General features: G+C 44.5%; 1 protein-coding gene across 11 annotated transcripts in view; it reads left to right on the forward strand.

Moving 5' to 3' along the window:
• SCMH1 (Scm polycomb group protein homolog 1) overlaps positions 1-23276 on the forward strand; it is a 270467-nt gene that overhangs the window by 35864 nt on the left and 211327 nt on the right. The gene's annotated exons all lie outside the window — the stretch shown is intronic.

The raw sequence follows: 23276 nt of genomic DNA on the forward strand, positions 1-23276 counted from the left end.
ACTTAACCTCTGCAGCACTAACTCCAGGTGTTTCAGGTGATCTTCCCAGGTATTGCTGAAGATCCCTATATCGTCAATGTAGGCCACAGTAAAGTCACTGAGCCCTGCTAAGGTCTGGTCCATCAGCCTTTGGAATGTGGCTGGTGCATTTCTGAGACCAAAACTCAGGACTCTAAACTCATAGAGACCAAAAGGGCTGCAAAATGTGGTCTTTTCTTGATCCCTGGTATCAATCCTTAATTGCCAATATCCCTTTACCAGGTCCAATGATGAAATGAACCGACAACCCCCTATGGTTTCAATCAGGTTGTCTAGCTTGGGCATTGGGTAGGCATCAGGAGTGGTTACGCGGTTTAATTTCCTGTAATCTACACAAAACCTAATGCTCCCATCAGGCTTGTCCACTAGGACTATCGGAGAGGACCAAGGACTAGAAGAGGGGACGATTATGTTATCCCTAAGCATCTCGTCCAGCTCCTTCCGCACCTTGTCCCTATAGGGTCCTGTCACTCGGTATGGGGATACTGCTTGCGGGGGTGCATCCCCTGTGTGGATCCGATGCATCACTCCCTTCACTATCCCCGGCTTATTGGAAAACACCTTTTGATATTTGATGAGCAGCATTTTTAGTTCTTGCTGCTGGTCTTGGGTGAGTGCAGGACTGATCTTTACCTCATCTGGGTTGTATTTTACTTCCCCTCTACCCTCCCAGAAGGGTAATTCAGCTTCCTCACTCTCAGCTGCTTTTATTGCAAATAAAACCCTCTGTTCCCCTCTGTAGTAGGGTTTTAGGGCATTCACATGTACCACCCTCCTTGCTTGGTGTTCCTCCTGCTCTATAAGGTAGTTCAGATCTGACATCTTGGAAATGACCCTATATGGTCCTGCCCATTTGAGCTGCAGTTTGTTCTCTCTGCAGGGCCTAAGCCAAAGCACTTCCTCCCCTGGGTTAAAGTGCCTCTCCCTGGCTTTGTGGTCATACCAGGTTTTCTGTCTGACCTTCTGAGCTTGCAGGTTTTCTGCTGCTAGCTCTAGGTTTCTCTTTAGGTCATTCCTTAAGGAGTCTATATATGTCACAACATCTTGTGGGTCATCCTGGGTGACCTGCTCCCAATTTTGTTTGATCAAATCAAGTGGCCCTTTCACCCTTCTCCCAAACAACAGTTCAAACGGACTGAACCCGGTACTGGCTTGTGGCACTGATCGATAAGCAAACAAAAGGGATTGCAGCTTCTGGTCCCAATTGTTTGGATTCTCTGCCAAGTAAGCCCTAATCATGCGCATCAGAGTCCCATTGAGCTTCTCCGTTAACCCATTACTTTCAGGGTGATAGGCAGTGGTTTCCTTGTGCTTAATTCCACAGATTTGCCATAACCGTTTCATGAGCTTCGATGTAAACGATGTGCCCAAATCTGTGATTATTTCTGATGCAAATCCCATCCTGGACATATACCCCACCAAGGCATCTGCCACTGTGTTAGTTTCAATGTTAGTCAAGGGAATGGCTTCAGGGTACCTCGTGGCATGGTTCACAATGGTGAGAATGAACCTGTTCCCCCTCTTTGTGGCCTTGGGCAAAGGTCCCACAATATCCACCCCTATGCATTTGAACGGAGTGTCAATCACAGGCAAAGGGCACAACTTTGCTTTGGTCCTGTCACGGTTATTCCCCTGCCTCTGACACACATCACATTGTTTACAGAACTCCTTGATCTGCTTCCCTATTTCAGGCCAGTAAAAATTCTGTGTGATTCTCTGCTGTGTTTTGTTCACCCCTAAGTGCGCAGCAAACATGTCAGAGTGCCCCCTTTGTAAGATCATGGGGCGATACTTTTCAGGTACCACTAGCTGACTTCTGATCCCATCTCCCCCTTTTGAGATATTCCTCAGGGTCTCTCTATATAAAATTCCCTTTTCCTCACGAAATCTCACTGGGGTTTCAGGTGTTAGCTGGGCGTCTGTCACCTGTTCAAAACACTTTTGGAGAGTGGCGTCTGCCTTTTGCTCTTGGCCAAATCGGCTGTCTGTGGTTAAGGTTTCCACCACAGCTTCGGAACTCCCCTCTGCTTCCGTCTCTGGCTCATCAGTGTGACAAACCCAGACCTACTGGGATCTGCCACACAGTTACACTAAGCTGCCACCAACCATTCCCTTTAAGAAGTCACACAGACCAGGGATGGATTTTTAAACAATAAAAAGAATAAGGTTTATTTTAAATACACACAGGGTAAATAAAACAATCAGGTGAATAGGATAAAGTAACGTGGCTTATTCTCACTCATACAAGCATACAGTTTGGTTCACCCAGAACCTTAACTTAAAGCACAGACCCTGAACCTATCAGTTCTGGCTAACCAACAGACACCTGAACCTATCAGGTTGGTACTCTGACACACAGTAGTACCCTGTCTGACACACAGACTCCCACACCAACTCCTTCTTCCCAGCTGCTGCTTCGTCTGCTTAGCTTCTCCACACACGCATCACATATTTATACAGTACAGCCCCTCCTCCTGATGTCCCGCCTTCCACTCCCCATAGGATGGAACTTTCCCTCCAAACCCATGACAGACAGGTAACATCAGTGCTGTATGTAACACCTCCCCTCTTTATAAGTTGTTTTGTAGGGGGAAAGCTAAGGTGCTTTTCACCAAAAAACAACCTTGATAAAACACACAACAACAGTTATACATACCATATAATACTTACTTATCCTTACACTCTAAGTTAACCAAAGCAATTATGCATTTAAACATTTACCATATACATTACATCAATTTACCTTTATTCATACAAACCAAATTCAAAACCAGGTACACTTTACTTTTTATCAGCATTATATACACATAGTCCATGTTCTTTCGCCGTCTTCATTCTTCAGGTCTTCTTGATAAGGCGTCAGCAACACAGTTCACTGACCCTCTGACCACCTTCACTTCAAAGTCATAGTCCTGTAGGTTTAAAGCCCACCTCATAAGTTTGCTATTGTGGGTTTTCATTGTCTTTAACCATTGCAGTGGTGAATGGTCAGTGCACAGAACAAAATGTCTTCCCCAGATGTAAGGCTTGGCCTTCTGGATCGCGTAGACTATGGCCAAACACTCCTTCTCCACGGTTGCCAAATGTCTCTCACCTTTTTGAAGTTTCCTACTCAGGTAGGACACTGGATGTTGGTCACCATTCTCATCCTCCTGGCACAGAACTGCTCCTACCCCGCTGTTAGACGCATCGGTGTAGATGATGAACTCCCGGTCGAAGTCTGGAGCACGCAGGACTGGATAGTTGATTAACGCCTCCTTCAACCTCTGGAACGCCGCCTCACAGTCGCTGGTCCACGGGATGCGGTCATCAGCCGTCTTCCTCGTCAGATCGGTCAGCGGAGCCGCAATCTCGCTAAACTTCGGGATGAACTTTCTGTAGTAGCCCACCAACCCAAGAAATGATTTGACTTTTTTCTTGGTGTTGGGTCTAGGCCAATCACGAACAGCTTCTATTTTGGCCTCCAGGGGTTTTATCACTCCTCCCCCTACCATGTGACCCAAGTATTTTATTTCTGGGCTACCCAGCTGACACTTGCTGGCCTTTACTGTTAGCCCTGCTGCACTTAACCTCTGCAGCACTAACTCCAGGTGTATCAGGTGATCTTCCCAAGTATTACTGAAGATCCCTATGTCGTCAATGTAGGCCACTGTAAAGTCACTGAGCCCTGCCAAGGTCTGGTCCATCAGCCTTTGGAATGTGGCTGGTGCATTTCTGAGACCAAAGCTCAGGACTCGAAACTCATAGAGACCAAAAGGGCTGCAAAAGGCAGTCTTTTCTTGATCCCTGGGATCAATTCTTAATTGCCAATATCCCTTTACCAGGTCCAATGATGAGATGAACCGACAACCCCCTATGGTTTCAATCAGGTTGTCTAGCCTGGGCATTGGGTAGGCATCAGGAGTGGTTACACGGTTTAATTTCCTGTAATCGACACAAAACCTAATGCTCCCATCAGGCTTGTCCACAAGGACTATCGGAGAGGACCAAGGACTAGAAGAGGGGACGATTATGTTCTCCCTCAGCATCTCGTCCAGCTCCTTCCGCACCTTGTCCCTATAGGGTCCCGTTACTCGGTATGGGGATACTGCCTGCGGGGGTGCATCCCCTGTGTGGATCCGATGCATCACTCCCTTCACTATCCCCGGCTTGTTGGAAAACACCTGTTGATATTTACTAAGCAGCATTTTTAGTTCTTGCTGCTGGTCTTGGGTGAGTGCAGGACTGATCTTTACCTCCTCTGGGTTGTATTTTACTTCCCCTCTACCCTCCCAGAAGGGTAATTCAGCTTCCTCACTCTCAGCTGCTTTTATCGCGAATAAAACCCTCTGTTCCCCTCTGTAGTAGGGTTTTAGGGCATTCACATGAACCACCCTCCTTGCTTGGTTCTCCTCCTGCTCTATTAGGTAGTTCAGGTCTGACATCTTGGAAATGACCCTATATGGTCCTGCCCATTTGAGCTGCAGTTTATTCTCTCTGCCGGGCCTAAGCCAAAGCACTTCCTCCCCTGGGTCAAAGTGCCTCTCTCTAGCTTTGTGGTCATACCATGTTTTCTGTCTGACCTTCTGAGCTTGCAGGTTTTCTGCTGCCAGCTCTAGATTTCTCTTTAGGTCATTCATCAAGGTGTCTATGTAAGTCACAACGTCTTGTGGATCATCCTGGGTGATCTGCTCCCAATTTTGTTTGATCAAATCAAGGGGCCCTTTCACCCTTCTTCCAAATAAAAGTTCAAATGGACTGAACCCGGTACTGGCTTGTGGCACTGATCGATAAGCAAACAAAAGGGATTGCAGCTTCTGGTCCCAATTGTTTGGATTCTCTGCCAAGTAAGCCCTAATCATGCGCATTAGAGTCCCATTGAACTTCTCAGTTAACCCATTACTTTCCGGATGATAGGCAGTGGTTTCCTTGTGCTTAATTCCACAGATTTGCCATAAGCGTTTCATGAGCTTTGATGTGAACGATGCGCCCAAATCTGTGATTATCTCTGAGGCAAATCCCATCCTGGACATGTACCCCACCAAAGCATCGGCCACTGTGTTAGTTTCAATGTTAGTCAAGGGTATGGCTTCAGGATACCTTGTGGCATGGTCCACAATGGTTAGAATGAACCTGTTCCCCCTCTTTGTGGCCTTGGGCAAAGGTCCCACAATATCCACCCCTATGCATTTGAACGGAGTGTCAATCACAGGCAAAGGGCACAACTTTGCTTTGGTCCTGTCGCGGTTATTCCCCTGCCTTTGACACACATCACATTGTTTACAGAACTCCCTGATCTGCTTCCCTATGTCAGGCCAGTAGAAATTCTGTGTGATTCTCTGCTGTGTTTTGTTCACTCCTAAGTGCGCAGCAAACATGTCAGAGTGCCCCCTTTGTAAGATCATGGGGCGATACTTTTCAGGTACCACCAGCTGACTTCTGATCCCATCTCCCCCTTTTGAGATATTCCTCAGGGTTTCTCTATATAAAATCCCCTTTTTCTCCAGAAATCTCACTGGGGTTTCAGGTGTTAGCTGGGCGTCAGTCACCTGTTCAAAACACTTTTGGAGAGTGGCGTCTGCCTTTTGCTCCTGTCCAAATCTGCTGTCTGTGGTTAAGGTTTCCACCACAGCTTCTGAACTCCCCTCTGCTTCCGTCTCTGGCTCATCATTACCCCCCTGAACTGTCCCCGTGGTGGCTTGTGAGCGTGTAATCACTAGCACCCGTTTCACATGTTCAGCCAGGTCATTTCCCACGAGCACGGCTGCTGGCAGAGTAGATGAAATCGCTAGCCGCCAAACGCCCCTCCAGCCTTGAAAGTTGACAGGTACCTCAGCTACTGGTAGAGAGATTACCTGCCCCTCAATCCCTGCCACCTTTATGCTCTCATTTGGGATTATAAACTCCCTAGGGATGATATCTGGATGGCACAGGGTTACCTGGGAACAAGTGTCCCGCAGCCCCCTATACTGACGGTCAAGTATTCCTACATCCACCCCGGCTGTCTGAAACAACTGAGAATCTGTTTTTATCAGCAAGCAGCGCTTTACCTCCATAAAAGGACCATTTTCCTCAGCCTGATCAGCAGAGGTAGCTGTTCCAGACTGAGTAGCCATAGCAACAGGCTCCCTCAATGACACTGAGCCTTGCTCTTTCTGGACACAGAACACAGCTTTTGGCTTGGTCCCACTAGAATCCTGAGGCACCATTCCTTTTAGCTGCTTTAATTTCTGACACTCTGAAATTAGATGACCCTTTCCCTGACAGAAATAACATTTTCTGGTGTATTTTGATTCTCTCTCATCTTGTTTTGGTTTTCCCTCCAAAATCTGAGGTCTTAGTTTCATGTCTGAGGGCTTCCCTTCACCATGGGCCCCTCCCCCTTGCTGGCTTTTCCCTTTTTTTCTCAAATCCAGCTCCTTTTGCTTGGCCTCAAACTCAGCCCTGATCTGTAAAATTTCTTCCTCAGCCCTAGCTTTTATCTCTTTTACTTTTTCTTCCGTCTTATCTCTGATTTCTTTTAATTTAATGTCTTTTTGCTGATTATATTTTTCAAGATCTTGCTCACTTTGTCTGGCCTGAGCCTCATACTTTTCTTTCTTTGACATTTCTTCCACTGATAAATTGTTAATAAACTTATTTAGGAACTTCAATTCTAATTGTACCATTCTAATTTGGAGTTTCAGTTCCATCTGTTTGATCCTCATGTCCATTCCCCTTGTCTTGGCATCTGCCTCTGCCTGACTGATTTCAGCTCTTTCTTTTCTTCTGATTTCCATTTCCCTCACCCTCAGTTCATTCTGTTGGGCTAGGATCAATTTTCTAAGTTCTGGGTTCTGCTCTCCTGTGCTGTCACCCTGCACTGAGCCAAATTCATCCTCAGAACCTTGGTCAATCTGGGGGTCTTTCACTTCACTCATTTCGGCCATCTGGCTTCGAGTCAAGGGCATAATCCCCCCTCAGAACAGGCTGCTTTAAAAGTCAAGCCTCAGAATAAAACGACCACTTTTTTCCTTCTTGCCTCAGAACCAGCTTTCCCTAGAGATTGCTGCTGTTCTTCAGCACTACTTGCAACAGTATCGAGTCAGAGCTTACCCCCCTCTGCTGGGCCTCTCAGCTGGCAAGCTAGCTCACTGTTACTATGCAGTTTTGCCTCAGCTTTTTCCCGCCAAAACTAGGCTGCCTCAGAGCACCTTAATCTAAGTCTCCCCAGTTGGCACGTTCTTCTACTAGCGCACCTCCCCGTGAGGTACACCTAGAAGATTACCTACGCGCCTCAGACTGTCCCTGACTAGACCCCCCTTGCTCTGGGCACACTTGCCAAGGCTTTGCTGGACCACTGGCCAACTGGACCAGTCGTATCCCACCGCTGGACACCAATCAATGTGACAAACCCAGACCTACTGGGATCTGCCACACAGTTACACTAAGCTGCCACCAACCATTCCCTTTAAGAAGTCACACAGACCAGGGATGGATTTTTAAACAATAAAAAGAATAAGGTTTATTTTAAATACACACAGGGTAAATAAAACAATCAGGTGAATAGGATAAAGTAACGTGGCTTATTCTCACTCATACAAGCATACAGTTTGGTTCACCCAGAACCTTAACTTAAAGCACAGACCCTGAACCTATCAGTTCTGGCTAACCAACAGACACCTGAACCTATCAGGTTGGTACTCTGACACACAGTAGTACCCTGTCTGACACACAGACTCCCACACCAACTCCTTCTTCCCAGCTGCTGCTTCGTCTGCTTAGCTTCTCCACACACGCATCACATATTTATACAGTACAGCCCCTCCTCCTGATGTCCCGCCTTCCACTCCCCATAGGATGGAACTTTCCCTCCAAACCCATGACAGACAGGTAACATCAGTGCTGTATGTAACAATCAGTACCCCCCTGAACTGTCCCCGTGGTAGCTTGTGAGCGTGTAATCACTAGCACCCGTTTCACATGTTCAGCCAGGTCATTTCCCACGAGCACGGCTGCTGGCAGAGCCGATGAAATCGCTAGCCGCCAAACTCCCCTCCAGCCTTGAAAGTTCACAGGTACCTCCGCTACTGGCAGTGAGATCACCTGCCCCTCAATCCCTGCCACCTTTAGGCTCTCATTCGGGATTATATACTCCCTAGGAATAATATCTGGATGGCACAGGGTCACCTGGGAACAAGTATCCCTTAGCCCCCTATACTGATGGTCAAGTATTCCTACGTCCACCCCTGCGGTTTCAAACAACTGTGAATCTGTTCTCACTAGTAAGCAGCGCTTGACCTCCACAAGAGGACCATTTTCCTCAGCTTGATCAGCAGAAGTATCTGTTCCAGATTGAGTAGCCATGGCAACAGGCTCCCTCAATGGCAAGGAGCTTTGCTCTTTCTGGACACAGAACACAGCTTTTGGCTTGGTTCCACTCAAATCATGAGGCACATTTCCTTTTAGCTGCTTTAATTTCTCACACTCTGAGATTAGATGGCCCTTTCCTTGACAGAAATAACATTTTCTGCTGTACTTGGAGTCTTTCTCATCTGGTTTTGGTTTTCCCTCCAAAATCTGAGGTCTTTGTGGTTTCATGTCTGAGGGCTTCCCTTCAACATGGGCCCCTCCCCCTTGCTGGTTTTTCCCTGGTCCCTGAGAGTACTTGCTGTAGGTTTCTTTAGGTTTACCTATCGATTTCCCCTCACCTAAGGGCTTTCTTATTTGGGAAATAAAATCTGCGATCTCCGCCGCTTCTGCCACAGATTTCGGTTTCCTTTCCCTCACCTGGAACTTCAGTTCCCCATGCAGGACTGAATAAAACTGTTCCAGCGCTATCAGGTCTTTGAGCTGCTGGAAGGTCTCTGTCCCCTCCTGAGATAGCCATTTCTCTAGCAGCCTCACCAGTTGGGCCCCCACTTGGGTAAAAGTCTGCTCTGGTTTCTTTGTGAGTGACCTGAATCTTTGCCTCAGCTGTTCTGCATTTATCCCATGTCTGGCAAACACCAGTTTTTTAAACTCAGCGAAGTCTTTTAGCAGTTCCTCTGGCATCTCTGCATAGACTTCTGCCAGGCTGCCACTGATTAAAGATCGCATAATGGTCATCTTCTCAGTTTCCCTCACTGAGAAGTCCACAAACGCTCTTTCCACGAGGGAAAAGAACACCTCAGGGCAATCTCCCTTGTGGTACAGAGGGAATTTCTTCAGGTCAGTTTTAGACAATTGGCCCACCTCAGAATCCCTATTGTTATTATTATTCTGGTTCATCAGTTCCAATTTTCTTAACTCAAACGCCATTTTCTCTCTCTCCAATTCCATTTCAAATTGTCTTTGTTTCTCCCTTTCCCTTTGCTCCATTTCCCTCACCCTCAGTTCATGCTGTTGGGCTAGGAGCATTTTTCTGAGTTCTGGGTTCTGTTCTCCCGTGCTCTCATCCTGCACTGAGCCAAATTCATCCTCAGAACCTTGGTCCACCTGTGGGTCTTTCACTTCATCCATTTCCGCCATTTGGCTTCGAGTCAAGGGCATAATCCCCCCCCAGAACAGGCTGCTTTCAAAAGTCAAGCCTCAAAATAAAGCGACCACTTTTTTTTTCTCTTTTGCCTCAGAACCAGCCTTCTATAGATTGCTGCTGTTCCTTCAGCACTAACTTGCAACTGTTGCCAGCCAGAGTCCAACCCCCTTCTGCTAGGCCTCTCAGCAGACAGGCTAGATCACTGCTACTTCACTCAGCTTTGCCTCAGCTTTTTCCCGCCAAAACAGGTTGCCTCAGAGCTCCCTAATCTAGTCCCCAATCTGAGGTTACCCGTTCTTCCACTAGCCTACCTCCCCGTGAGGTAAGCCTAGAAGATTACCTACGCGCTCTCAGATTGTCCCTGACTAGACCCCCCTTGCTCTGGGCACACTTGCCAAGGCTTTGCTGGACCACTGGACAACTGGACCAGTCGTATCCCACACGCTGGCCACCAATCAATGTGACAACCCCAGACCTACTGGGATATGCCACAGTTTCACTAAGCTGCCACCAACCATTCCCTGTAAGGAGTCACACAGACCAGGAATGGATTTTTAACAAACAAAGGAATAAGGTTTATTTAAATAACACACAGGGAAAATAAAATGATCAAGTGAATAAGATACAGTAACGTGGCTTAGTCTCAATCATACATACACCAGTTTGGTTCACACAGAACACTTTTAAATAAAACCCAGACCCTGAACCTATCAGTTCTGGCTACCCATAAAGACACCTGAACCTATCAGGTAGGTACTGACTGACACACAGTAGTACCCTGTCTGACACACAGACTCCCACTCCAGCTTCTTCTTCCCAGCTTCTCCTTCCCAGCTTCTCCTAACTTCTCCACACAAGCTCCACATATATATACAGTACAGCCCCTCCTCCTGATGTCCCGCCTTCCACTCCCCATAGGATGGAACTTTCCCTCCAACCCATGACAGACAGGTAACATCAGTGCTGTATGTAACACCGGTCACTGACAAGTCCTAGTGGTAGACCCCACCCAGGTCCCATGTCTTGAAGGAGGGCTTTAGTCACCTCTCTGGCTTTAGAAGTCCTGGCTGAGAAAGCCTCGGCCCATCCTGAGAATTTACTGACAAAAACAAGTAAATAACAGCAGCCTGAGTGTTAGGGTAACTCAGAAAAGTCAACATGCCAGTACTGGCCAAGAAACAAAGAAGGGTTAGTGATGTGTTTTTGGATCTCTGGGAGTTGATGTCCATTGCTGCACTAACAGGTAATGTGGGAATGAGCAATTTGTGCTGCCACAGATCTGACAGGAGCCAGAGTAGCGAAATACTGTTTCCAGAGGTATATCAAGGACTCTTCTGCTAGGTGGGACTGAAGATGAAGACATGGGGTTGTACAAGCTTCAATAGGACGTATGTAGTGCCATCTGTTGGATGTTGATACCACCCATCAGGACCAGTCTGAAAAGCGTGATCCTGGGTGTCTGCTGCTGCTTCCGAACTGTACTCTGAACCCGAGGGAATTTCAAGACCAAGAGTCATTTGGTTTACTCTGCAAGGCTGGAGTGTCCATGCGGCCACCTTGACAGTGAGGTCAGCCATGTGGTTGTCTTCAGCAATCAGTTCTTTACTATCATGATGTCTCCAGCAGTGAAGCAATGAAAGTTCTCTTGGAAGATGTACAGTATCTAAGAGTTGTGCAATGACCAGTCCATGCTTTATTGGAAAACCCTTTGCATTCAGAAGTCCCCATTCTTTCCAGAGTCATACATGCTCATGAAAGATTCCCCACAGATACCATATTTTTCCGTATATATGACCCAATGTATAAAATGACCCCCTAATTTTGACCCTTGATGGAGGTGGAGGAGCAGTTAATGGGCAACTGCTCCTTCACCTCCGTCTCCTGCTGCTGCTGCCTCTAGCTCATGTCGCTGCCTTGTCCTAAGGAGATGATCGCTGGAAGAGGTGATTCGGCAGCAGCAGGAAGAGTTGCCTGAGTACACGAGAGTGCTCATTTGCCTCTGCCTCCTGCTGAGCCCCGTCAGTCCCACTGGAGGAGGTGATTGGGTGGGCGGGGGAGGCAGCAGCAAGAGGCACCCGTGTGTATGAATGCTCCTTTGCCTCCATCTCCTTCTGCCTCCGCCACTGGATGGGACAAGGCGGAGGGAAGTTGGAAGTGAGCCCCATCAGTCCCACAATATCTGCTCTAAGTATTTGTAAGAACTTGGAGGGCGATTTCTTATCTCCCTGCCAGATATCATCAACCTTTGACCAATTAGGAGTCACTACAACTGTGGTCTGCATAGCCTGCAGCAAGTTTCTGCAACTGGTCAGGATGGTTAGCATTCCAAAGGGGATTTTTGTCCCAAAGGAACGTTTCAGCAGCTGTTGGTACCTGCTTCCTGTGCTTACTTAGTAGCCTGTTGAACAACCATCTGAAATTCCACTTCGTTAAGGAGAATGGGCAGTAGGGCCTTCACATCCAATCACGTAGGGCAGTGGGTCTGGAAGAGGGCAGTACAGTATTGGATTACCTTCTGGGGATTCTCTGAAAACTTTCCAGCCTTCTCTTTAAAACTCAAGAGGCCCGAGATACTGCAAGGCTGATGATGCATCACAGTCAGATTCTGCCCCCTCTCCTTCTCCTGCTTGTCTGCTAATAAGGGTCTGAATTACTGGCAGGGAAGCCAGGACTACTGGGAGGAGTAGTGGCATAATTCATTATTGGACCCATAAGATTTGTCTGTAGGGACTTCCGGCTTGACACCGCGACGAGACAGCAGCAGGAGGACAGAGCTCTGTCCCCTGGGCTGAAATTCTGACCTGCTTGGGACACCATATGGTGTCGGAACCACCCCGGAGAGGTGGTGAACTGGGGGGGAAGCCTGTTGATCACGGGGGAGACGGCGGTCACCTCCGTTCTATCCAGGAAACTCCCTAATCAGCCAACGGGCAGAAACAAGCAAACCTTTGCTTGCAAGTCGTCGGCAGCCGATTAATGAGAACAACAATCAAGCGATACAACATCAACGTTACTCTGGGTGAGATAACTAATTGCTTGTGATTACCCCTGGACAATACAATTCCTATATATAGGAAAAAGAACCTTCTATCACTCTCATGAATTATTAGTGGCAGATAATCTGGAGAGAGGATAGTTGATATGAAAAAATATTATGAAGATTAATTGGAATTAACTACTGTACTCATTCAAATGCATTTAAAAATACTTTAAGAACATTGTAATTTGGGAATTTTCTCATAGGTTATTACTAGACAAGTTTTGACTCATGTTTTGTCTACCTGAACTCTTTTGGCATAACGCCTAGAAACACTGACCTTGAACATTCCTGTTCATTTCTCTTTGATTTTTTTAATGCCTGGCTGGATAAAATTAACTCTAAAGTGGATTTTTCTTTAAACGGTACCTTGGCCCAAAGTGAACCTTTTGGAACTATCTCCAGAGACTTGGAATCTCAGTTTTTGCCGATGCAGACATGTGGGCATTAGGCTACCAGGACATGGCTACAAACACAGAATTGAACTGTAAGACTTGGTGCTTCTGAATTTTGGTCCAGGCCTATTTAGCCAAACTGACAAGCTGGCATAAACCCGTGGAAATTAGGCCATCAGACCGCGGATACAACCATTGCATTCTACATCGAACTGGACTGTGAGACTTGGGGGCCTTGAACTTTGGCTTAAGCTTGTGGGCATCTGGAACAGAATGGCACAAGGACAATTTTGGGAGGAAACAAAATCTACTCTTCAAACAATACTAGAAATAGTGAGATCCCGCTACCAAGAGGCAAAATTATCCAATCAACATCGGGAAAATTATAGTCAACAAGCAATTGGGAACAACGAAGAAGGAAATGTGCCAGATGATGTATGCCAATCAAAAGAGGAGCTGGAGGAAACCAACCTAAAAGAAACCTCAATTTTGGACTAGAGGAGAGTACTAAGGGAAGACGAGGGGACAAACATTGTAAAATTAACCAAAAAAAGCCTGGAAAATCCATCAAAGATAGACCAAGTGCTTAAAGAGCTAGTGGACATAAACCAGATGCACAAAATAGTTTCAGAGGGCATGAAAGATGGCATAATGCTTAGAGACACAAAAACACAGAGTGAAAATAGGGAAATGAGAGAGGGAATTTCTTAGAAAGATGAAAAAGGGAAAAATGAGAAGGGGCCCCTTAATGTTGGAAAACATGTATATATTTAACATCGAGAATTGTAAAAGGGTATACTGTATTCTTTATATTAAAAAGTAGAATTAAATTTAAATAAGGGAGCCCTAATCAGGATAAAGATGTAATTCGCTTTAGGTAAACTAAACTAGATATAAAGCTGGAGTATGGATCTGGAACTACCTTTAATAAGAATGCTATTAGAAAACTTGAGAATATTGTATATTATGAAAGCAGTGTTATGATAATAGCCATATTATATAACAAAATATGTATATGAATGGTTTGAATGTTTGAAAGATGTTTGGAATTTGGGGGATAACTGGGAAGACACTGAGATGCAAAAAACAAATCATTGTAAGCAAAATATGTAACACAATGTTTGACAAGCACAAACTAATGTAGATAGATTGAAAAACTAATAAAATGTTTATATAAAAAAGATTTGTCTGTAGGTACTCCCATAGATACGCCTCTTAGATCACTACTTGGTGGATTGAAATTATTGTCAGGCGAGCCCCTTGTTGACATTGGGATTCTGTCTTGGATATCTGGGTCCACTGACCAATTGCCAATCAAGTAACCAGAGAAAATGTCATTGACCACATCATCACATTGAAAGTTACTGGCATTCGTATTCAAATCTTGATGGCCCAGGTAGATGGAATACTTGAAGCAAATTCCCTTGGGGGTGTCTGGCTGTGAGAGTTGGAATAGTTCTGAGGACAAGTGGAAGTTAGAGGCATGCAGTAGTCAACTATTGTTCTTTGGCGTTTACTAGGCTGATTGCATTTACTACTGGAAGCATTGTTGAGTCCAGCACCTGTTTTCTGGGCTGTAATAACTGCCATGTTCTTGGCCTTTACAAATCCCTAATGAGATCTCTTTGTTTCTTTGTTAGGCTTTGGAGCCCTTTCCTTCTATGCTGTCTCCAGCTCAAGCAGCTCTGGCTACTCCCAGCAGCTTAATTTCTAAATAGCTACTGTTATTTAAAGATAACGGAGATGCCTATCATTTTTTTAGTTTAATGTATAATTTTGTAGATAGATCTGTATCATTCAAATGGGGTCCACATATAACATACCCCAAGTCTATGTCCAAGTCAAATGTAACATGAAACATACATAGACCAATACAAATAGTCTGTTGAGATTTTTGATTATAATGTTGTGACGTTTACCACTTAACCCCTGCTTGTTTTCCCAAACAAAGGGCTCACACCATGTCTTCCCACCAGCAGATAAAAATTGGGACGTTCCCCTTTTTCTCACTGCCACCAGTGGATTTCCTTCATCCACAATACATAACAAACTTTAGTCAGACACTTGTCAGGTTGCAGCCAACAGAACTGATTAATTGAAAGGTATTAAATTTAATTTAAATCACAGATATTCTTTATTCATTGCATACAATCAAATCATTCAAATATCATATATCATGTATGTTGCCACCTTCACCACCTTCTCTATCTATTTATCTTGAACAGTTTATCTCTATTATTATTTTTTCTTGCTATCTCCCTGACTATGCATCTCTCTCTGCTGCTTTCTGCCTATTCTATTTCTCCCTGCCACACCTTCTTATATCTGCTGACTCCACCCCTCCACTCCTCTCATAGGCTCATGCAAATGAGATCATGGGTGTGAGTGATAGGAGTGACGTGAGGCGATCGTCACATACCTCCCCCCTAAGAAAAGTTTGGTTCATGGGGGAAACCTTATAATTTAACCTTATGAACAATGAAATTTGCAGGGAACAGTTCCTCCAAACTATCATTACAATAACATGTTAACTATTAAATCATGTACCATACGTTACTCTTTAACATAATATATTTACCTTATACAATGCTTCTGCAGAACTTATTTTAGATTTTCTCTCACTATGTTTAACAGATCAAACTTATCATTTTAAACATTTAAACCAATCAATACAATTATAACCATTTGCATTAATTGTCTTAATACTACTCACATTACTTTTACATTTAAACCATTACTTACCATTTTCCCCCATCAAGACATTGTAGTTTAATCACTTCTCAAAACTAGTATCCAAACAGAACATTTCTTACAACATTACAACGTTACACCTTTTCTTTTCCATCCATCCGTTATTCCTTTGGTCTTCAAGAAAACGCATCAGCCACTATGTTCTGGGTTCCTTTCACATTGCGGTTTTCAAAATCAAAGTCCTGAAAGAGTAGGGCCCACTTCAACAGTTTGTTGTTATTAGCCCGAATAATCCTTAGCCACAAAAGTGGGGAATGGTCAGTGCATAGTACAAAATGTCTTCCCCAGATATATGGTATCAGTTTTTGCAATGCCCAGACTATGGCTAGGCACACCTGCTCAGTCGTAGATAAATGCCTCTCACCCGCCTGCAGTTTCTTCCTGAGGTAGGTCACAGGATGATGGTTTCCGTCATCGTCAGCTTGGCTCAGCACGGCTCCCAGCCTGATGTTGGACGCATCCATGAAGATTGTAAACTTGTGTTGGAAGTTTGGGGCTCTCAGGACTGTCAGCACTGTCTTCAATTTGTTAAAGGCTTCCTCGCAGTGGATTTTCTCAGCTTGTCTTTTGTGGATTAGATTAGACAGGGGTGGTAGCCGGCTAACCCTAGAAAAGCTCTCTCTCTCTTTTTTTTGATGTTGGCTTGGGCCAATTGTTAATAGCCTCTATTTTGGATTCAAGGGGTTTGATGCCTCCACCTACTACATGGTCTAAATATTTTAATTCTGAGCTCTCCAGTTGGCATTTAGTTGCTTTAACTGTTAAACCAGCCTCATGTAGTCTCTGTAGCACTGTTTCAAGGTGGATTTTGTGCTCTCCCCAGGTATCTATTTTATGCACTACACCCTTGGTTACACTAGGCTTATTAGAAAAGACGCTTGTATTTTAGCAGCAAGGCTCTTGCTTTTTCTTGTTGCTCTGGTGATAGAGTAAGGCTACTTTTGACTTTCTCCGGGTTGTACTGGAGTTCACTCCTTCTCAATACTGTAATTCAGATTTTTCATTAGGCGTTTCTTTGATGGTATACAAAACATAATTTTCCTTCCTATAAAATGGACAGGAGTGATGTGGGGCGATCGTCATAAACGTGTATTCTCATAACATTAGCAGAGTGAGGAGATAATGGTTAGCAGAGATACTATGGCACTATGATACTGAGAGAGTAAAAATTAACTTAGTCTATTTACATATATACATAGAGAATAGACATTCATGTGGTAACATGACATGATACAACACACAACATAGGAAAAAGTGATCTGACTTGCAGCATATACAATGTCCCATTTTCACATGACTTATGTACAGTTGTGGGACCAATCAAAGAATACATTACATCATCTTCAGTTACATAAGGTTTTATCATCTACTACAGCTGTACAGCATTTAGTCTGAAACCTTGATCCACACCTGAATACAATCTATACATGACTCTGGTAAAATCAGCTATCAGCCCTTTTTCATTTAACTACTAGAGATCTCTTTTCCTCAGTGGCTGGCATCAACTCCTCCAAATGGACTTCAAACCAGTCTGCCATCTGTTTGGTCTTCTTGCCAAATGTGGATAAGGTGGTGTTATAAACAGCATTCTTGAAATGTTCTCATCGTTCAGGTACATTTGCATCAGCCGGGCCTGGAAGAGTTTCCTCAAGCGCTTGGGCAAATTCTTCAACTTTTCTCTGATTGCGAGTCTTGCTGATGTCAGTACGTGATCTTCCTTCCTTTTTTGTGTGATACAGTCTCTTTATTCACAGTTTTATTTGCTTCACGCTAGGGAGTGATCCCCCTTCATGGATTGCTGCCTTGTCGTGGCGAAGGGGCTTGAGTAACTCAGAGAAGCTATGGGCTATGCCGTGCAGGGACACCCAAGACGGACAGGACATAGTGGAGAGTTCCGACTAAACGCAATCCACCTGGAGTAGGAAATGGCAAGCCACTCCGGTATCTTTGCCAAGAACACCCCATGATCAGAAACAAAAGGCTAAAAGATATGACGCTGGAAGATGGGCCCCTCAGGTCGGAAGGCGTCCAACATGCTACTGAGGAAGAGTGGAGGACAAGTACAAGTAGCTCCAGAGCTAATGAAGTGGTTGGGCCAAAGCCGAAAGGACGCTCAGCTGTGGACGTGCCTGGAAGTGAAAGGAAAGTCCAATGCTGTAAAGAAAAATACTGCATAGGAACCTGGAATGTAAGATCTATGAACGTTGGGAAGCTGGAGGTGGTCAAACAGGAGATGGCAAGAATAAACATCGACATCCTGGGCATCAGTGAACTAAAATGGACAGGAATGGGCGAATTCAGCTCAGATGATTATCATATCTACTACTGTGGGCAAGAATCCCGTAGAAGGAATGGAGTAGCCCTCATAGTCAACAAAAGAGTGGGAAAAGCTGTAATGGGATACAATCTCAAAAATGATAGAATGATGTCAATACGAATCCAAGGCAGACCATTCAACATCACAATAATCCAAGTTTATGCACCAACCAGCATTGCTGAGGAAACTGAAATTGAACAATTCTATGAAGATTTACAACACCTTCTAGAACTGACACCAAAGAAAGATGTTCTTCTCATTGTAGGGGACTGGAATGCTAAAGTAGGGAGCCAAGAGATAAAAGGAACAACAGGGAAGTTTGGCCTTGGAGTTCAGAACGAAGCAGGACAAAGGCTAATAGAGTTTTGTCAAGAGAATAAGCTGGTCATCACAAACACTCTTTTCCAACAACACAAGAGGCGACTCTATACATGGAAATCACCAGATGGGCAATATCGAAATCAGATTGATTATATTCTCTGCAGCCAAAGATGGAGAAGCTCTATACAGTCAGCAAAAACAAGACCTGGAGCTGACTGCGGTTCTGATCATCAGCTTCTCTTAGCAAAATTCAAGCTTAGACTGAAGAGAGTAGGAAAAACCACTGGGCCACTCAGGTATAATCTAAACCAAATCCCTTATGAATACACAGTGGAAGTAAAGAACAGATTTAAGGAACTAGATTTGGTGGACAGAGTGCCTGAAGAACTTTGGACAGAGGCTCGTAACATTGTCCAGGAGGCAGCAACGAAAACCATCCCAAAGAAAAGGAAATGCAAGAAAGCAAAGTGGCTGTCCAACGAGGCCTTACAAATAGCAGAGAGGAGAAGGGAAGCAAAATGCAAGGGAGATAGGGAAAGTTACAGAAAATTGAATGCAGACTTCCAAAGAATAGCAAGGAGAGACAAGAGGGCCTTCTTAAATGAACAATGCAAAGAAATAGAGGAAGATAACAGAAAAGGAAAGACCAGAGAGCTGTTCAGGAAAATTGGAGATATTAGAGGAACATTTTGCGCAAAGATGAACATGATAAAAGACAAAAATGGGAGGGACCTAACAGAAGCAGAAGACGTCAAGAAGAGGTGGCAAGAATACACAGAGGAATTATATCAGAAAGATTTGGATATCCCGGACAACCCAGACAATGTAGTTGCTGACCTTGAGCCAGACATCCTGGAGAGTGAAGTCAAGTGGGCCTTAGAAAGCCTGGCTAACAACAAGGCCAGTGGAGGTGATGGCATCCCAGTTGAACTATTTAAAATCTTGAAAGATGATGCTGTTAAGGTGCTACATTCAATATGCCAGCAAGTTTGGAAAACCCAACAGTGGCCAGAGGATTGGAAAAGATCAGTCTACATCCCAATCCCAAAGAAAGGCAGTGCCAAAGAATGCTCCAACTACCGAACAATTGCACTCATTTCGCACGCTAGCAAGGTTATGCTCAAAATCCTGCAAGGTAGGCTTCAGCAGTATGTGGACCGAGAACTCCCAGAAGTACAAGCTGGATTCCGAAGGGGCAGAGGAACTAGAGACCAAACTGCTAACTTGCGCTGGATTATGGAGAAAGCCAGAGAGTTCCAGAAAAATATCTACTTCTGCTTCATTGACTATGCAAAAGCCTTTGACTGTGTGGACCACAACAAACTATGGCAAGTTCTTAAAGAAATGGGAGTGCCTGACCACTTTATCTGTCTCCTGAGAAACCTATATGTGGGACAGGAAGCAACAGTTAGAACTGGTCATGGAACAACTGAGTGGTTCAAAATTGGGAAAGGAGTACGGCAAGGCTGTATATTGTCCCCCAGCTTATTTAACTTATATGCAGAATACATCATGCGGAAGGCTGGACTGGAAGAAACCCAAGCCGGAATTAAGATTGCCCGAAGAAATATCAACAACCTCCGATATGCAGATGATACCACTCTGATGGCAGAAAGTGAGGAGGAATTAAATAACCTCGTAATGAGGGTGAAAGAGGAGAGTGCAAAAAATGGTCTGAAACTCAACATCAAAAAAACTAAGATCATGGCCACTGGTCCCATCACCTCCTGGGAAATAGAAGGGGAAGATATGGAGGCAGTGTCAAATTTTATCTTCCTGGGCTCCATGATCACTGCAGATGGAGACAGCAGCCCTGAAATTAAAAGACGCCTTCTTCTTGGGAGGAAAGCGATGACAAATCTTGACAGCATCTTGAAAAGCAGAGACATCACCTTGCCAACAAAAGTCCGAATAGTCAAAGCTATGGTTTTTCCTGTCGTGATGTATGGAAGTGAGAGCTGGACCATAAAGAAAGCAGACCGCCGAAGAATTGATGCCTTTGAATTGTGGTGCTGGAGGAGGCTCTTGAGAATCCCCTGGACTGCAAAGAGAACAAACCTATCAATTCTAAAGGAAATCAACCCTGAGTGCTCACTGGAAGGACAGATCCTGAAGCTGAGGCTCCAGTACTTTGGCCATCTCATGAGAAGAAAAGAGTCCTTGGAAAAAACCTTGATGTTAGGAAGGTGTGATGGCAAGAGGAGAAGGGGACGACCGAGGATGAGATGGCTGGACAGTGTCTGCGAAGCAACCAACATGAACCTGACACAACTCCGGGAGGCAGTAGAAGACAGGAGGGCCTGGCGTGCTCTGGTCCATGGGGTCACGAAGAGTCGGACACGACTAAACGACTAAACACACAACACACACACAGGGAGTGATCAGTATCTCAGTCCAGCACCCTGACAACTGCATGTGATCATAATACTAGGAAGGCTAGAGCATCTAGTGAGGATCAGATTGAGCAGATGCCAGTGCTTCAATTTTGGATGTCTTCAAGAGATTCTGTGTTGAAGCTTCATATTAACGAACGTTTTGCTGACACAATCAAATGAATCATATTTGGGTAGGAAGGCGAAAAAGTCTCTTAACAGCAGGCATATAGAAAAAGGTGATGACATTAAAAATATTTTGGGCAGTCAGCTTGCAGTTACTGTGCCTGGTCACCTCCTTCCTCATTTTTAAGAGACTGCTGAAGATGTTTCTCTTTGAAGAGGCCTTCAAAGACAGCCTCACTTCAATTTTCACCTTTTGCCGTTCTGTTTTAACTGAAAACATTGTGGCTGATTGCTAATTAAGTTGTTTGTTTGCGCTCTTATGTTTTAATGATAGTTCTATTTTATTGTGTGTTATATTCATAGTAAATGTCTGCTAATTTGTCTTGAGGAATATAAACACATTTTCTAAATTACAGTGGTGCCTCGCATAGCGACGTTAATCCATGCAGCAAAAATCGCTGCAAAGCGATTTCGTCGCTATGCGAAATTAAAAAGCCCATAGAAACGCATTGAAACCCCTATGGACTGGAAACTAACCTTTAAGCGAAGATCCTCCATACAGCGGCCATTTTCGCTGCCTCTAAAGCGAGGAATCGGCGTGAAAACACAGTGGGTGGCCATTTTGTTTACCTGGTGGCCATTTTGGAACCGCCAATCAGCTGTTAAAAAATCATCACTTTGTGATGATCGGTAAGTGAAACAGTGAACCGGTCATCGCAAAGCAAAAAAACCCCATAGGAAACATCGCAAAGTGATCGCTTTTGCGATCACAAAAAGTTCATCGGTATGCGGTTTCGGCGCCTGTTAAGCGAGGCACCACTGTATAGAAGACTTGTGCTAATTATATTGTAGTATCCCATGCTTGATATTCTTAAAGGTACAAGGTATTATGGGTTTATACTGTGTGTTGGTTTGAGTTCCTGACTCTGCAACCTTAAATGTGTTCATTTATCAAGTTGTGCATTACCTCGTAGAAATGTATAGAACGCCCAAAGCTTTGGAATGCCTCAACTATTACTGAGTCTTCTCTGGAGCTGTCCTTGGTGCTTGCTCAATAATCTGAAAGCAGAGATCTCTAAAATATTTCAATACAAAAGATACTGGCCAGAATTTAGAACCTTTTATTTTTCATTAAATTTTAAGGACTCCCAAATAATTCTGAACATGCTTTCCCAAATGTAAATGACTTTAGTGGAATTCAAATGCCCATTAAGCATATTTAAAATTGCAGAACTTATTTGTAGGCATTCTTTAGTCTCGAGAGACTATGGTAACGTGCTCTGTATGGAGGACTTGGAACAGCACCTAGTGTGGCTGGGAAGGCCAATTTGAGAGTGACAATCCCTTCCACACTGAAGACAAATACAGTCTGTCCCCTATCCAACTCCCTGATTTTGCTGCTTTTGGGACTGCCTCTTCGCCTCAGCCTGCTGGACAAGGGTCTCTTCAAATAACTTAATATAGACACCTCATTCAGTGAGCTGCTGGTACATTCACACTGATGTAGTTATGGTTCATTTTTTATTTGCTGCTAGCATGGCATAATGATGCCCAGACATTAAACTGAGCTAGATATTAAGGAAGAAGAGTATAACATGACGCATGGCAGCCATTTTACACTGTGCCCCCCTTCCCCAGCTCCTTGTAGTAAATATATATGTCCTACTAAAACAGTAGCAATGATCAGTTTTGTTGAATGAGCCAATTATAAGCTCTATGAGAAATGAAGAAAGCCTTAAAATGGATGTCCAGAAAATGGTGTGAAAGTGCATTCTCCACTGTAATTTTTCCACTGAATTAAAGAACACAGATGCAATGCCAAAGAAGTTTAGGCTTAAAGTATAAAATTTTTTGACTTCAGACTTATTTAGATTTTGTCTAACTATGTTTGTGATTCTAACATGATGCTTGTGGAGTTGTCAAGATTTATCATTGTCTTTCCTGCAGACCTTTCATTGTAACCCTTTCTGGCTTCTCAAAATATACACTGTAGGATTTTCTAGCACTCCAGAGTAGATTTTGGAGTGCTCTGTGGGCTACAGTGGTAAGGAAGATTGTGTGAGTGGAAATCCATCATGTGTGCTCTTAACCAACGTATTTCATTGCATGTTGATGCTTTACCAAGCCGTCTGGTAGTTTCCTCCTTCCATGTGCAGTGTTGGTGGCAGGGTTTTCAGTATTCAGGAGGAAATCTGGCCAGATGTGTGGCGTTCAGCTCTGCTCTCACCTGTCCATCACAGCTGGACAGGGGAACCTCAGCCAATAAGAGGACGGAGGGTGGTGCAGAAGTGGGAGGAGCTGAGTTATATAAGGTGTGTGCGATGTGTGAGATGAGATCAGAGATTGAGAGATGAGAGTTTAGAGTGATTAAGAGAGAGAGTGAGAAAGAGCCTGTCAGTGAGGGAAAAGTCTGTGTGAGCTAGTGTCTGAGAAGCAGTGATTG

Source organism: Pogona vitticeps, chromosome 9, assembly GCF_051106095.1.
Source record: "Pogona vitticeps strain Pit_001003342236 chromosome 9, PviZW2.1, whole genome shotgun sequence".
NCBI lineage: Eukaryota > Metazoa > Chordata > Lepidosauria > Squamata > Agamidae > Pogona > Pogona vitticeps.